Source organism: Micromys minutus (genome assembly GCF_963924665.1).
Source record: "Micromys minutus genome assembly, chromosome: 17".
Classification (NCBI taxonomy): Eukaryota; Metazoa; Chordata; class Mammalia; order Rodentia; family Muridae; genus Micromys; species Micromys minutus.
The window spans coordinates 28307895-28326019 of NC_137952.1; the positions used below are offsets into that span (position 1 = coordinate 28307895).

At 40.9% G+C, this 18125-nt stretch overlaps 1 protein-coding gene across 1 annotated transcript in view; it reads right to left on the reverse strand.

The window, feature by feature from the left end:
- The window catches only part of TTBK2 (tau tubulin kinase 2), a 92954-nt gene extending 77896 nt beyond the window's left edge, over positions 1-15058 (reverse strand). The window contains exon 1 of the mRNA XM_080930814.1: positions 14774-15058. The gene's annotated coding sequence lies outside the window, so the exon portion shown is untranslated. The remainder of the gene's footprint in view (positions 1-14773) is intronic.
- Positions 15059-18125: the final 3067 nt, after the last annotated feature.

Genomic DNA, 18125 nt, shown 5'->3' on the forward strand with positions numbered 1-18125 from the left:
CTTATCATAGATCTTTCACTTGTTTGGTTAGAGTTATACCATATTTTATATTATCTGTGACTACTGTGAAGGGTGTTGTTTCCCTATTTTCTTTCTCAGTCCATTTATCATTTATATAAAGGAAGACTAATGATTTGAGTTAATTTTACATCCAGTCACTTTGCTGAAGTTGTTTATCAGCATAGAAGTTCTCTGGTAAGATTTTTGGGGTCGCTTATGTATACTATCATATCATCCACATATAATGATACTGTGACTTCTTCTTTTCCAATCTGTATCCCTCGATCTCTTTTTGTTGTCTTATTGCTCTAGCTAGAACTTCAAGTACTATATTGAATAGATACAGAGTGAGCAGCCTGTCTTGTTCCTGATTTTAGTGGGATTGCTTCAAATATCTTTCCATTTAATTTGATATTGGCTCTTGGTTTGCTGTATTATGCTTTTATTATGTTTAGGTACGGGCCTTGAATTCCTGATCTCTCTAATACTTTTAGTATAAAGGGGTGTTATATTTTGTCAAATACTTTTTAGCATCTATTGAGATGATCATGTGATCTTTTTTCTTTGAGTTTGTTTATAGAGAGAATTATGTTAATGGATTTTCGTATATTGAACCATCCTTGCATCCCTGGGATGAAACCTACTTGATCATGTAAATGATGGTTTTGATGTGTTTGTGGATTGGGTTTTCTAGCATTTTATTGAGTAGTTTTGCATTGCTATTCATAAGCAAAAATGGTCTGAAGTTCTCTTTCTTTGTTGGGTTTTTGTGTAGTTTAAGTATCAGAGCAATTGTGGCTTCAAAGAATGAATTGGGAAGTGTTTCTTCTGTTTCTATTGAATGGAATAGTTTGAGGAGTGTTGGTATTAGCTCTTCTTTGAAGGTCTGGGGTGAGGACCAAATCAAGAATACTGTACATACTAGGCATGTGCTCTATTACTGAGCTCCCCATGCTCTCATTTTTTTCAATCCCATTATAGAGAATACCAACATAGAAGCAGTCTTGCAGTGAATGTTTAAGAAGTGAAATGTCTTTCACTTCCTATATAGTTGACTAGAGCTAAGTCGTTCTAACCAGGCCAAGCTCAGTGGCACACCTCTTTAATCCTAGCACTTGGGAGAGAAAGGCAAACAGATCTCTGAGTCTGAGCTAGCCTGGACTTCAGAATGAGTTTCAAGACTACACAGAGAAACCTTGTCTTGAAAACAGAAACAAACAAAAAATAACCTAAGTAGTTTTATGACAACCAATACTCTTTCAATAATCTGCAATGAATACAGAGTGCAACAAAATATAACACATAGCATTGCCCTCATTAACAATTAAGAAGTTAAATTTTAATTTACAAAGTGTTCTTATATGCAGAACAAATACAAAAAACAAAACAAAAAAACCTACAAGAATCCTAAACAAACAAAAATTAATGATGATTCTCTGTACATACAGTCTAAAAACCAAGCTGTTAGGATTTAAAAAATGCATGTAGCCCCCTCTGGCAATGACAAAGAGACAACTTGGTAGTGTTCTTATATAGGTCAGGGACAGAGCAGATGGCAGTTCTTTGTTCATCTTAGCTTGATGTCTGGCTTGGTGGCCAAAGATGGTTTATGCCTAGGATACATAAAAAATTTTAAAAATAAAAATAAAATCCAGGCAATACAGTGAGGGAAGAGGAAGACACACAGAGACCTGCTGGGGGGGGGGTAAGGAGGGGGTACACCCACAGTCCTGCCTTCCAACCCACAGCAAGGGTGGACCATAGACAAACTGAGCCTCACCTACCTCTACCCAGAGCAGCCTGGAAGGAGAAAGACAGAGAACTGCAACCACAGACCTGTTCTCTACATAGGCAGGCTGTAGCTACTACCTATTTGCTGCCATACCATACAATGCAGACGGAGGATGTCACCCTGGGGATGGACGGCCACTGGGCCAGCCTGTACCATGAGCAACCACAATATGCAAGTATATAGTAGACAGATGGGAGAGAAAAAAAAGAATGGACAGCTGGAGCATTATGAAGAGAGGTAGATGGAACTAGAGACCCAGGGGGTGGAGAGAAGTAGCCTGTTGTGAATGGCTAGCCCTGCCACCTGGGACTATGATAAGGTCCCAGCTTGAGCTGCTGCTGAGGGCCATGTCTAGGTCTGTGGTTATGCAGTGGCAGGGGTCGGTGTCCAGTGTCTCATATTACCACTAGTGAACATGGAGACATCCATGGTAGGGCCAGCAACCAGGGACCAGGTGGATGTCCAGGAGCTATACAGAACTGGCCCTGCCCTTACTGGCTGCCATACTCTCTGGAAAGCTGATCCTGGTGGAGGGCATGCAGGTAAGCCAGCCCTGAGAGCAAGAGCACATGAGAGCTGGCCCTGCCATTTATCTGCTGTAAGGTGGCTTCTGTATAGGGGTGATGCCCTTCCCCTCCCCACTTGCCACCAGTGGTAGTAGTTGGATGAGCTAGCCCTGAATCTCCCCTGGGCAACAGTAGAGCTGGCCCTGATGGCAAATGTGCAGGCAAGCCGGCCCTAAGGATGTGGGAGTGGGAAAGCTGCTGGCCCAGGCCTTACCAGACTGCAGCACTTGGAGAGTGGGGCCCTGAACCTTGACTGGGCAGCCCAGTGGATCTGGCTCTGGAGGTGTGGGTACACAGGTGAGCTGGCCCTGAGGGTATGAGAGCTGGAGAGCAGACCCTGCCTCCTACTGACGATACAGTGCTGGAGAGCTCATCCTGGCAGCTCAGATAAGAGAGCCAGTGGGCTGACCAGCTACTACCCAGGCCAAGATCCACAGCTCTGAACTGGCCTACCCCAAAATCCATATCATCTGCAAACAGTTGGAAGACGTGAAAGAGCCAGTCCAGCTGAACCAAAGCTAAGGAATCTTCATGACACAGGATAACAACAGAATAACTGGGAGGAGGCCCAGTAAGGACTCAATACTGAATACAGAAGCCAGAGATCTCAAACCAGACCAGTGACTCATTGCAATGAACATTTCCAAGTGAAGACACATAGAGGGATATCCAGAGGGACATACACACTGAGACACAATGAGATGTTTTCTGTGTTTTGGTTTTTTTGTTTGTTTGTGTATGTGTATTTTATTTTGAGGGGAGGTTGTAAGGGCAAAGGTCAGATATGAGGGGATGGGGAAATGAGCAGGACTAGGGTACATGATGTGAAACTCACAAAGAATTAAAAAGTTAAAAATAAAAGCATGCTACTGAATGACAGATTGACATATCTTGTACACAGTCAACCTAATTTAGCAGCTGACACTGAAAAACAAAATGCATGTAGCAGCCGAGTGTGGTGGTGCATGCCTTAATCCCAGCCAGCACTCTGGAGGAGGAGGCAGGCAAATCTCTGAATTGGAGGTCAGGTTAGTCTACAGAGAACAGCCAGAGCTACACAGAGAAACTCTGTCTTGAAAAACAACAACAACAAAAAAGAAAAAGAAACAAAAAAGGAAAAATAAAGAAAAGAAGGAAGCAAGCAGGCTGAGCAAGCCATGGAGACCAAGCCAGTAACCAGTGCGTGGTTTGTGCTTCAGTTCCTGCCTAGAGTGCCTGTGCTGATGGCCTTCAATGATGGTCTATGATGTGGAAATGTAAGCCAAATAAATCTATCAAATAAATCTATTCTTCTCAAGTTGCTCCGGGTCTTGATCACAGCAACAGATACCTCCTAAGACAGTAGGTAAGTAAATCACAGAAGAGCAAACAAGAATAACATAAAAAGTACATGGGAAAAGAATTACATCTTGCCAAATAAAAAGTTCTTATTAGAGGAAAGAATACACAGGCCTGAAAGTTAAACTAAATTCAGTAAAAACTAGGCTATCAGGTTGGGATGTAGGTCAGTGCTTGCCTAGCCTAGGTTCCATGTCTGGTACTACAAAAGGTGTTAAAATTTCTTTTGCAGTTGGTTCATACCTTAATCCTAGCCAAAGCAATCCTAAAATAAAAGAATATACACTCTTGACTTCAAACTACACTGCAGAGCCATAATCCAAAGACACTGCGCACTAAAAAGACATGAGGACAATGAAACAGTGATCCCAGAGATACACGAACACAGCCATGCACACCTGTCTTTACCTTTATAAAAAGTAAAGACTGGGAAAAAAACGCTTGTTCGATAAATGGTACCGGAAAAACTGGATAACCACCAACCACCTGCAGAAGAATGAGACTGGCCTCCCTCCCCACCCCCCTCTCACACACATGCACACTCTGCACAAAAATTAATTCAAAGTACATCAGACCTTAATTTAAAACCTAAAATGCTGACACTCCTTGGGGAATTCACCATATAGGTATAAGCAGGAATTTTCTCAACAGAAGTCCAATGGCACAACAAATAGCCACAAGAATTGACAAAAAAGATTGCATGAAATTCACACCACAAAACCAAAAGAATGAACAAACAGTCTATGGAACAGAAGGAAATCTTTTCCAGCTCTACTTCAGACAAGGGATTGTTATCTAACTACACTATGTAAAAATCTGCAAAAAAAATTTTTTTTAAATCCCAAAATCCAATAAACCGAAATCAAAAACAATTTTAAAAATCCTAAGCAAACAAACCAAACTGCTCAGCAATTAAAAGTGCTTGCTGCTCTTCCAGAAAAATCAGTGTGAATCCCAGCAGCTCATAGGTACCTGTAATTCCAGCTGCACAGAGTCAACACCTTCTTCAGCAGGTACTCACACACAACACACAGGTATTCATACACAACACACACAAAAGCTTTTCTAAAACTGACAACAGCCAGATGTATTGGCATACGCCTTTAATCCCAACACTCTGGAGTAAAAACAAGCAGATCTTTATGAGTTCAAGGCCAGCCTCGTCTACATAGGGAGCTCTAGGATAGCCTGACTCAAACTCATAAAAAATAAAAGCAAAACAAACAAACAAAAAAAATCACCTGACAATGAATTAGATAATCTTCACAAGAATATACACAAATGGCTAATGTGTATATTTTAAAGTGTTCAACATGTTTAGCCATCAGAAAAGGCAAATTAAGCTCCTCTTAAGCCACCATCACACCTCAGTCAGAAACAAATGACAATAAATGCTAGAGAGTTTGTGAGGAAAGAGCACCCCTTACTCACTGCTGATAGGGTGTCAATGTAAACTGATCCAGCCACTGTGGAAATCAGTGTGGAGGTTTTGCAAAAATCTAAAATTAGAACTACCATATGACAAAGCTAAACCACTTCAGGGTATATATTCTACTTGCATATCCATGCGTATTGCTGCTCTATTTACAACAGAATGGAAATGATGTCAGCCTAGATAAACATCACCAGATGAATAAATAATAAAAACATGATATATTGTATGTGTGTGTGATACATACACAATGGAATTTTATTCCTTCACAAAGAAAAATAAATTATTAAATTTGTAGGGAAATAGATGGATCTGGAAAACATCAAGGTAATCTGTCAGAAAGACAAACACCACATGTTCTCTCTCATATGTAGATGCTGGCCTTAAATGTTTATATGAATGTTTATGTAGGATTGAGCATGTGTAGAGGCCAGGAAAACAGAAGAGAGCCCATGAAAGATAGAAAATGGAGGCTTTAAGGCAGTGGCTGGGAACATGTGATAGGATGGTAGAAGGAAGAACCCCTGGGGTGGGAGGATAGAATGGAAACAGGAGAGGCAGGGTGATGGCAAGTAGGCAAGTATATCTGTGGGACAGATCAGCCAAAATTAAATATATATGAGATATATATATATATATTTCCCTTCCCCCATCAAAAGATAATGGGCTAATTACATGGACTTCACTGTTTTGAGAAGGTTTAGGGGCATCCATCTGGGAATGACTCCAGAGGAAAAAGTCAGTTAGGAGACTTTTTAGACAGGCTGAAGTGATAAACTTACATATTGGCTGTAAACTAGATAAGTCACTAAATATATAGTATGGTTTTGTAAGTGTCATATATAATTTATATAAAACTTTGCTCTTTAACAGAAAAATATAAGAAAATTATTTTTACCTATGATTTTAATGTCAATGAATACAATGTTAAAATGATTCATTAGAAAAAGTCTACAATGCAGTTAAAGATGAGGGGATATACTTGAAGCTATATTTGGGCATAGACATGACATATATATTTCTAGTGAGAATGTAAATGGTTGATCATGACTCTTCTTTGTTTGAGATTTAAATACACACACCTTACCACTACAAATCCTGGCCACAGCAAAGCCACAATAAAGTAAAAGGAACCAAACTTACTGTACTAACAACTAGAAAAGCAGACAAAATATATAAAACAATGGGTTTCAGAAATCAGAACCAGGCAGCATGTTACAGAGATCCCTAAGAAAAGGCAGGGAAGTGAAGGGAGCTTCACCACTGCCCAGGCCATGCCCAGAGACAGCTCCACAGGGAAGCTCAGGGGTAGGAAGCACAAGACTCCCACAGTCTTGTGAGGGTCCAACCTCCATGAGTCTTTTGCTAAATACTTACCAGTGCATATTATAAGTTATAAGGCTAAAACCCATTGGAAAGGAGTAGGAGAATATCCTCACATTCACACAGGAATATGACTAAGGGCCTTGGATACATGAAACTACTTTCAGATAACTGTATCCCCCTCCCCCAAAAATGCAAAACTAAAGAAATTTTTGAAAAAGAAATAAAACAGAACTTAACAACATAAAATCACAATGTCTGGTACCTACTTGAAAACTCCTGGGGATGTAAACAAAGAAAAATACCAACGAAAATAAACAAGTATACATAGAATTGGTGGGTAAGGATTTTAAAACAACTATTATAGATACATTCACTGTTTTACAAAATAGAAACAGGTAAAGTAAAAACATTAAATGTCTAGGGATAAAAAACATTATCTGGCATAATAAGCATCTCAGAAAGGCCAAGACAGTATGTCTCCCTCCAAACCTACTAATCCTACAGAAATGTTCTCCAGTAAGAATCACCTAGACAAATCCTAGAAGACAAATTATAAGACAAAAAAATCATAGACTTAGTTAAGTAGAAAGACTGAACCACTTGTGCATAGAATATGAAAAAAAAAGGGAGCATAAGGAACTTTGGGACAACATGGAAAGAGCAAATCTTCCAATTATAGGCATAAAAAGAGAAAAATTTTTGGTAAATGGCATAGACCAGATCATCAACAGGATCACAGAAGAAAACTTCTCCAAATTAAGGAAAGATATCCCCATGCAGATACAAGAAGCATACAGAACACCACACAGAACCAGAAAATGAACTCCCCACAGTACGTTATAATAAAACACTAAATGTGCAGAACAAAGAGAAAGTACTGAAATCTGCAAGAGAAAGCCACAAGTCATACATAAAGGAAAACCCATCAGAGTAACAGCAGATTTCTCAATGGAAGCTTTAAAAGCCAGAAGAATCTGGAGCAATATACTTGAAGTTGTATAAAACAATGGATGCCAACCTAAACTACTGAACAAAGCAAACTATTTTCTTCTGTTGGAGGTAAGAAAAATTTTCATGGTATCAACAAGCTACGAGAATTCATGTCCACCAAGCCAGTTGTACAAAAAACACTAGAAGCAACGCTTCAGGCTGAAGAGAGAAGCAAGCACACTGCAGAAAGACACAAATGCAGCTACAGTTACTGAAACAGAAAAACAGCAGGAGGATCACAAAAACACAAGACCAGAAAAACAACAAGCCACAACCATCAGCACATGAATTTCCTAATTAAATTTTTAGTGGCCTCAAACTCCCCCTGCCCACCTCCAAAATATATGATTTAGATAAAATGTTTTAAGAATCAAAACCCATCTTTCTCTAGTCCACAAGAAACTACCTTGAAAGATGCATACCATCTTAAAAAGAGAGGATGGAAAAACATATTCCAAGTAAATGGGACAAGGAAGCAAGCTGTTCTTCCACAGGACCTGAATTCAAGTCCCAGCACCCACATGGTAGTTCACAACTGTCTTGTGACTCATGTTCCAGGGATCTGACACACAGACATACAAAAAGGCAAAAAAAAAAAAAAAAAAAAAAAATCAAGAGTACAAATAAGCAATTTAATGTCAAGATGGCAAGAGATAATAAAATTAAAGCCACAATTAAGAGGTAGAAACAAAAAAATAATAATTTCAAGAATCAACAAATCTAAGAGTTGGTTTACTATAGTTGGCTGTAATGTCAACTTGCCAGGAGTAGAAACACCTGTACAGGAATTCCACCTGAAGCTGGTGAGCTTGAAGATACAGAAAAGGAAATTATACAATAGGAAATGATTATGTGTAAGGGAGAAAGGGAGGTGGCAAATGAAAACCACAAAGAGTAAAAGAAATCAAATGCACAAATCATCAGGGTGCTGTGGGATCAGACTGAAGGGCTAACATCCATAGAACCACAGTCTAGAGAGAAAATGAATCTCACTTATCCTTTAATTTCTTTATTAAAGATCTATTTATTTAATGTATACGAGTACACCACTGCTGTCTTCAGACACACCAGAAGACGGGATTGGATCTCATTACAAATGGTCATGAGCCACCATGTGGCTGCTGGGAATTGAACTTTGGACCTCTGGAAGAGCAGTCAGTGCTCTTAACCACTGAGCCATCTCTCCAGCCCCCTTTAATTTCTGTAATTCTATTTTATTCTGTTTTCACTTATTGTAAACTATGCCATCTTGAAAAGTTTCTTCCCATTTTAAAATCATCTATTTTATTTTTATTGGGCCCAAAGAAATTACATTGTACAAAGAAGCAGAAGAAATGTCTGAAATTTTTCCAAATTTGATAGAAAACTAACTATTCCACATATCACTTATTACTAAAGTACAAAATCTGGTGCTTCGTAGTTAATCATGCTATAAAAGTTGAAGACTTTCATGTATGTTTGTGTGTGTTCAGGTACACATGTGTATTCATGCATATAGAAGCCAGGGGACAATCTTGTGTGTCTTATTAGGTGTAATCTACTTTATTTTTTTGCTGAATGAGCCTGGCAACCTAAGGTCAATCTCCAGAGCCCACATAAAGGTAGAAGATGCACAAATAAAAGAATCAGATGCACAAAATTGTTTTCTGACCTTCATACTCACTCTTTAAATTTCTAATTGCTCAGTAAAATGGAGCCCATTAGAGAAGAGAAATCGAGATTAAGGAAGAGGATCATAGAGGTCATAGAACACACATGTGCAAATGGACCTATGACAGTGGAGAAGAAATACTGAGGGAGAGGGAGTAGGTGTTCTGGAGTGACTGGAGTTTTTTCTAAAACTGTTTCAAGGTGTGCCAGTTAATATTGCCAATTTGATTAGATTAAGAAGCACCTAAGAAGTTAGCAGAGCACAACTCTGAGTATGACTGTAACAGCGTTTCAGGAGGGGTGAATAACTGCCATGAATGTGGGAGACACAAGCCCATAGATAGTCTGGGTGAAATTAACAGTTTGGAAGCAGAAGAAAGTCCTTTAAAGTGCAGCATTACCTCTGTTGAGATTCTATAAGCCCCAGCCCCCAGGTTACTTGGCTATAGTCAGGTATGCTCAGCCCCAGTTACCTGACACTATAAAAGGGGCTGCTTGCCCCCTCCTCTCTTACTCTCCCCCCTTGCCCCTCCTCTTCCCCTTCCCTTCCCTCCTCTCTCTCCACGTGCTCTTGGCTGGCCTCTACTCCTCTACTTCTCTATTCCACTCTTCTCTCTCCGCCTCTATTACCCTCTTAATTCCCCAAGACCTGAATAAACTCTATTCTCTACTATACCATCATGTGGCTGGTCCCTCAGGGGGAAGGGATTCCCAATATGGGTCCCCCAGAAGTACCTCCCTTTCCCCCAGGCCTCACCCCCTACCCCACCCCACTCTCTTCATCCTTTTCCTAACATTGGTGCTGAAACCCAGGATGTCATCTTTTAACAACAACTTCTGTTTCCTGGCCACTAGGATGTGAGCTCAGCTCTGTCAAACCTTCTCTGCCAGGATAACCATGGGGTAAAATAAGTCACTACTCCCTTAAGTTGTTTCTGTCAATTAATGAAATGTCTAGCACAGGCCACTTAAGAAACCATTGCAGCCATGGTCCATGCGAATATAACTATCACTTGAACTGGTAACAGACCTTGGTATTGTCCATATGATGCAGATTTTGTAAGCACACAGAATAAAGGGGCTGCAGAGTGGTAGAGGCTTCTGTTCCAACATAAAGCAAGGTTAGCATCCTTGCAGACAGTCCTTTGTAAAGACACTAGAGCAATGTGTACAACCATGAGAATGAAATCAAATATAAAATTAAGAGCTCCTGGAAAGCTGGATGGGTTAATTTGGAACATGTAAGTCAAAAAGACATAGGCTGATACCAAGTAAAGTCAACCATAGAAAAGGGCTATGTGAGCTACAAACAGCAAAGCCTCAGGGGAAGTGGCTGCTGATTTAGAGAACACATTACATTACTATATCCACCATGGATATATGGAATTTGTTTCCCCTGTTGGGTTTGTCTTGCTTCGGTCCTACCCCACCTTGCTATTATCTATTTCTTCCTTTGAGAATGAAAGTGTTCATCCTGTGCCATTACATTTAAGTATGTAATTTTCCTTTTGATTTTACAAGGATTCGCAGCTGAGTTTGCTTCAATCTCAGATACTCTGAACTTGGACTTTTGAACAATGTTAGAACTATAAAGACTGTGGAGACTGTGGAGGTAACTTTACAGTTGTATGGTAATGGACATGACATGAGTCTTTGGAAGGCCAGGGATAGAATGGTAAGATGTTTGATGTTAATGTCCCTCTCTCTGTCTTTCTCTGGGTCTCTGTCTCTCTTTCCCCTCTCTCTCTGGTGAGCTGAGTGTATGTGTGAAGGTTCCCATGCCACAGCATGTATGTGAAGGTTTGAAACAGGGTCTGACTTTTGCTGTTCTCCCCCAAACATACCAGATGAGAGCTTCCAAGGATTTTCATCTCTACCCACCATCTCAGCACATGTACAGATGTGTGCTTCCATATCTAGGGATTTGAATTCAGGTTCTCACACTTGTGTGACAAGAACTTTTATCCACTGAGCCGTCTTCCCAGGCCAAATGTTATGGTTTAAAGAGCTATGTGTGAGTGCAAGTTAACAAGAGGTGGACTTGTGAGGGTTAATCCTGATTGCTAACTTGATTGAACTGGGAAGTGCTCAGGAGATTAAGTATACCTCTGGGTATATCTGTGAAGGCATGAGACATTAATGTAGGCATTTTCTGTGCCTCCTCAATGACATAAAGTGAGCTGATCTTCTCCACAATACCCGCCTTGCCACAGTGGGTAAAAACCCTCAACACTGTTTCCTTCTTTGTTTTTCTCCTGTTTGTCACAGATGTACAATATCTGAATAATACACAAGAGTTATATGCACATTATTTTTACTACCTTTTAATTAATTTAAGTACCTTTATTTTTTATTATTTAATTAGAGTGAAACTATTTCCACCAACCTCTGAAGCTAATGCAAACACAGAATGAGTTAGGGTTAATTAAACAGAAACTTCTCTTGGGCTTTACCTCCAAAAACTTATTACAAGCTCATGGCTACACTTTCTCTACAAAACACATGATCTTTGTATAATTATCTGTTTCTACAGGTTTGCTCAGAACTATATTGTAAGTTCAAAAGTAAAGAGATATTTCTCTTTGTCTAGTGCTCAGTCTTTAACCCACAGCAGTATAACATGGGAAATGCTTAGCAAGTATTTTAAAAAATGGATGTAAGCATTTGTAATAATAACTCATTGTTCAAAGGTTCAAAGAGATTGCTTTGAATAATTTATTCATATTACACTTTTGTTCAAATGTGTATCTGTGCACATGTAAGTCGGGTACCCTGAAAGTCAGAAGGCAGCACTGAAGCTACTGATGGTTGTAAACCACCATGTGGCTGCTAAAAACTGAACTCTCAGATCTGCAAGAAGGGCAAGTAGTCTTAAACATTGAGCCATCTCTCCAGCTAACCAGTCCTGAATATGTTGAATTTATTAAACACCATGAAAGTCCAACAGAGAGTCCTAATCCAGCTTACCATGTAACTTGTCATCTAGGTGATCAAATGCCATTATCAGTATAGTTCACACCTTCCCCTTTGGTATTCCTTTTTCCTACTTTTCTTCCCGTATCTCTGGCTTACTAGGTATTGGAAAATGTTAATAAAAACCATTTTTAAATACTATGTAAGCTGAGATACTTAAGTGGACCAAACACAAAAAAAATTTTAACAAACTGTACAAATATACTCCATAATGCACATGCATGCAGACACATACAATGCAGAAAGCTACAGACAAGTATTAACAAAAATACAATATTGAGAAGATTACATAACTTAAATCAGAAAAACAACGCAATCTTATGTTTTAAGACAATTATTTTGAGGTGGAACAAAGTAAAAAGAAAGAAAAGGAAGGAAGAAAGTGTAAAAGATAAATGAGGGCTAGAGATGTATAAGTGCTAAGAGCATTGTCTACTCTTCTAAAGGGCCCAGACTCGGTTCCCAACAATCACATAGCAGCTTATAATCATTGCTAACTCAAGTTCCAGGGGATCTAGCACCTTTTCTGGACTCCTTGGGCACTAGGCAGCATTCACACAATGCAATTACATAGATGCAGGCAAAACAAATATACACATTTAAAAAAAAAAGATTAATGAGTTGGGTGTGGTGGTGCATGCTTGCAATCCTAGTTACTCCGGTGACAAACACAGGCAGATCACAAGACCCAGGCCAGCCTAGGCAATCTAGGAAGATCCTTTTTCAAAATAAAATGAGAAGCTGAGGGTACAGCTTCTCTGGCAGAGTGCTTGCCTAGAATGCATGAAACCCTGGGTTTGAACCTAGCATAGCATTAAAATGGTAGTTAACACCTGTAATTCTAGCCATTGGAAGGCCAAGTCAGAATTACTGGGGCTTCAAAACCTGCCTCCAAACAGTAAAGCAATACCATCCATAGGCATTACTTGTAAAAGTTGTATAATATACAAAATACCTCCTGCTTGTCAATAAAATGAGACTTAAGTTCACAATCAGAACTAAGCTGTGTAACACATGTTTTGAGAAACCAATAGCTTATCACTGCACACATTCAGGTAAAACACTGGTACACACAAAATAAAATAAATAAATCTAAAAACTTTTAAACAATCCATGATGGTCACATTTTTAATGAATCTTTATGTGTAAATTGCTCCGTAGAATTTTCTAAATTATACAAACTTCATTTCTTACATGGCATTTAAGGGTATATGAAGTCCTACATAATTGAGTTCAATTTGTTCAGCTTTCCTGGGGTATTAAAATAAACAGTACCTAACAAAAAATCCTAAAGTCATTTACAGCATGAAATTCAATGATATATGAACCACATACAAAACAATGAACAGGATACAATCTCTAAGTCAGCTCCCTACTCATAATTAAATTGTTTCAGTTTGAAATTATAAATAAAATGAAATTATGAGCCTTAATGTCTTTTATGTGTCCAAAACTGAAAGAGGAAAATCAGTTTCTAACACTCTATTCTCAAGTTAAACTATTAGAAAAACCTTCCTTAGTAATCATTCCTCAAGCATTCCTTCTGGGGTCTTTATAAAAATTCATCATACAGGAGGTATAAGCTTCTGCATTAAAGATTTCTCTCATTGTGGTTTTGTTCTGAATAGACCATAATCCTCATTAGGATAGATTCTCCAAGATGGTATACTGTTATATCTGTCACCGCTGCAGCTTCTTTGAAGTCACAAGACAAAAAGTAAAAAGTATTCAAGCCACCCAATACTTTAACATTTCTCATTTTTTTAATCCCTTAAATGAATGTTATTCTAGTCCACTTTGCTAAAAGAAAACAGATACATGTTTGCAGTCTATCCTGGCAAGTCCATGTTTAATGTCACTGCAACTATCAATGGCTCAAAACCAAACACTGTAACAAAACACAGCCTGAATCCTCCTTGTATTTGAGAGCTGAGTCCATTCATAATACACTCTCTCACATTCAATTCTACTAAATAACATCTTCTCATCATACAAAGGTTAAAATAAAACTGTCTTCTTTAAATGTTAAAGGACAGTTTCCAAAGCTAGGGAAGAGAAGCCTATCAACTTTAATCCAAAGCAAAGTACAACTCAATGTCATTTTTGCCTCTAAGGCAGCGCCACAACTGAAACAAAATTAACTTCATTGAGGGATCAAGTATCCTAGCATCCCCAGGATTATTTACTTCTCTGACTCGACAGTGAGCATATATGGGCTCTTTTGTCCCAGCGTATCAACAGCATCATCTTTGTCAAAGCAAATCCCTCTGGTCATTACTTCAATATTATAAAGTCCTGGCCTTCCCTGTTACCACACAAGAGATGATATTCGGTAGTCCCGTCACTCTTCCATTACAGTGGGAAAAGCAAGACAGAATGAAAGACTCCTCTCTGCTCGGTGCTAGTAGTCAGAAGAGTCATGAGTACAAGTGATATATGGGTCACCCACAGAAACAGACGAAGCAGCTTCATGACCCTCCAAGTTCAGGGAAGGCACCCAAAGCCTCCGGGGAAATGGGGCAGAACTAGAAAGATCTCCAGGATGAGGATCAATCTGGGTCTGGCGTTGGCTCAGGGCGTGGGCAGAAAGAAACCCAGGGGTCTCAGGCAGTCTCCCCTCCACGCCTCAGTAGAGCTGAGCTGAGGGATGAGGCGGGCGCAGGGAGGCTTCTTGGAGACGCCCTGGGGCTCGGGGGTGTGTCCTACCTGGGCCGCGGCGGACGCAGGATCTCTGGCAGAGGACTAGGGTCCAGCTCAGGGTCCGCACCGGCCGGAGTCACCGCTCAGCAGGCGGGCCCGCCACCGCCTGCCCATCCCCCGCCGCCCACTGCGGCGGGACCCGAGCGCGGCTTAGACGGCCGGTGGTCCCCTCGGATGCCGTCCGCGTCTAAAGGCGGCGGCGGCGGATGCGGGTATTGCTGTGGATTGCCCCGGGCCGCTGCTCTCGTACCAGCCCCTGCTCCTCCTCCTCCTCCTGCCGCCGCCGCCACCTCGTCCCTACCGCTCCCATCGCCGCTGCGGCGACTACTGCAGCGCCCGCTGACCCGGCCCGACGTTACTCTCCCCCCCGCAAGCCGCACAGCCTAGCCCACCTGCCCTGGCAGCGCGCACCGCCCACCTCTCCGCCGCGGGTGCTGATTGGAGAGCACGTTCCCAACCCTTGGCGTCGGTTGGCTAGTCCCATTGCCTGTCAGGAAGGGGGCGGAGAATTGAGCTGAGATCGTCTCCGCCCCCCACCGGAGAATTGCCGCTATCTTCAGGTTTGCCTGAGAGGGCGAGTTACCGGGAAAGGAGCATCACAATGACAGTGCGCGTGCGCAAGAGGATTCTGGGACTTGTAGTTCCAGTCTCCGCTGCAACGGCCGGCCTGTCCTGAGGAGAGTCGTAGGGCGCAGTGCTTCCGAGAGCCGACTTCAGCTCAGCGTGCTTATGGCCACAAAGTTGAGCCCTTTGGAAAAATTGGTAATGCTTTGTCACTGAGGCAGTCTCGTCGAGAATCGTAGGTCCGGGTTACGACTTAAGGTCTACTGGCCTGCTCAGACCTAGAGCTGCCAGGATCTGGAATCTGGGCGCTGTCCCCAGAACCTTAACCTAAGCTGCTGGCTAGGGCCGGGAAACTGAAGGTGTGGGGAGAAAAGAAAGGAGTTACAAAGATGTCAGCCTGTCAAGTGAGTGCCCCTTCACAACCTACGAGAAAGATTTTATTTTATTTTATTTTTTTATATAAAGACAATAAACAAGTTTCGTGTCGACCAGTCTGGGACTCTAAGCTGGGAGTTTTCAGGAGTGGCTCAAGACACAAAGACTAACTATGAAGGGTGGAACATTGAGGCTGCGTAGGAGACATACTTCATGTTGAATGTGCCAAGCTTTTTGGTAAAAAACAAACAAAAAGCTAAGAGGAAGTCCCCCTCCTTTCTTTACTGTCCATTATATAGACATTAAAAATTAACAATTAACTTTACCAAGACCCTAAAACCGATGTGAAAACCAAATCGCGGACCTGTTTAAATATTGTATGCCCAACCTTCTTTTTCCTTAACAGTTACAATGACTGCTACAAATTCATCCTGGACAGAAAGGATGAATTGTAAAGCTTCACTTTTACTTTTAAATATTTTCTTAGGTGACAGAAATGTTCTTACTGTTGAGGAAGTACCAGCCTCTATGTTCTTTCACGAGCAGGAGACATCTTTGCTGCCTGTCATATCCAGGCTCTTGGATAAAAACCAGAACAAAAGGCAACTGATGATGAAGTCATCTTGTTCTATTTAAACATAAAGAAGTTGCCAGATTGTTTTGTTTTTATTGATGAAAGCTGGAAAATGCTTTTTCTCCATTGTTTAATACAGAAATGTGCGACCATACCAGGTAGAATTTTTTTTAAAAAAAAGAATTAGGTGAACATACAAATAAGTTTCATTGTGGGATCTTCATTGTTTTCTTTTAAAGATAGGATATAGCCCCCATGAAGCCCTGAATAGCCTCAGTTTTTTTGATCTTCCTGCCTCAGCCTTGGGCATGCTGCAATTGGCACTGCTGGGGAACAGCTTCCAGCTGGCATCTTGACAATCACTTTGTAAAATAAGCCAAGCCAGAATCAGCTAGCTAAGCCACTCCCCAAATTCAGCCCCACAAAACGATACAATACATGTTTAAGGTTTAATCTACAGCATCAAAAATAAATGTATACTAGTACCTTCAACTACTAATACAGTAAGATTTGGGGAAACGGGCAGTGGTGGTGCACACCTTCAGTCCCAGCACTCAGGAGGCAGAGGCAGGAGTTTCTCTGTAAGTTTGAGGCCAGCCTGGTCTACAGAGAGAGTTCCAGAGCAGCCAGGGCTACCCAGAAAAAACTCTGTCTTTAAAAAAAACAAGAAAAGATTTGGGAAAATAAAGGCAGAATAAATGACTGACTCAGGTGTATGGATGCTCTGGATACCTGAAGGAACAAAACTCAGACTTGTGAAGAATTTTACAAAATTTTCTAGGATAGTAAGATTGAGTTTTATACCAGGTAGTGTTCATGTAAGACATGATACTCCCCCACCCCCACCCCCGACTTTGCTCTAGCATGAAAGAAATATCACCACATTGACTAACCCTCTCCTCTTCCTGTTCTTCCATGTGTATGCTAATCTACCCACATTTCCGTGCCACTTTGTAATGCTTCCCTGATCTCAACAGGAGATTACCTACATGGGGTCTTTTGTAGCGGGTGGTTACCAGGACAGCATCACAGAATATTTTGTTTGTTTGTTGTACCCTAGCAGGGCAAGCACAATAGTCCAGGACCACAGCCCCAGCCCCAACACCACAGTATGAATCAGCATGAAGATCAAAGGAAGGAGATGGCTGACTTTCTTTCCTCCCTTGTCTTTAAAAAATTCTCCTGGGACTTGAAGGAAGTGTTGAATCCAGCCCACTGCACTCGTAATGGCTAATATCCCTCGTCAGTTTGACTGGGTTTTAGCTAGAATCCAGAGACAAGCTCTGAGTGCAAATGCTGGCAGTGTGCAGAGAAGTAAGAGAGCAAGGCATACACCAGTACTCCTCTCCCTCTGCGAGGTAACCATACATCGCTGGAGCCATAGCTTCCCCCTCCCTACTGGACCACAATAAACTTGTTCCCCACCCCCACCCCCAGATGTTTTGTCACCACAAGAGAATTAACTAAAGCTGCACCAGGAAAGCAAACATGTCAGGTGGCTAAGAGTGTAGCTCACTGGTAGAGCACGGGTTCATCATGAACAACGTTTTGAGTCTAATTCCTTGGGTTAAAAAAGAGCAAAACTAAAACCTCTCAGACCCCAGAATTGTACACTAATGACTGTGCATTACTTAATAACTGTGCATTAATGAATTTTATTACAGCTGTCAGGGTGTTTTCACAGTCCTTCAAAACAAGAAACTCAATAGTGGGGTTTATAAACGCTTTTGCAAGCCGCCAGGCAGTCTTGCTTGCCTTTAAGTTTTCCATCAAACTAGTTTCTAGTTAAATATTACTCAATCCACAAAATCTCTATAAACAACTTTTCATAGGGTGGACTACTTT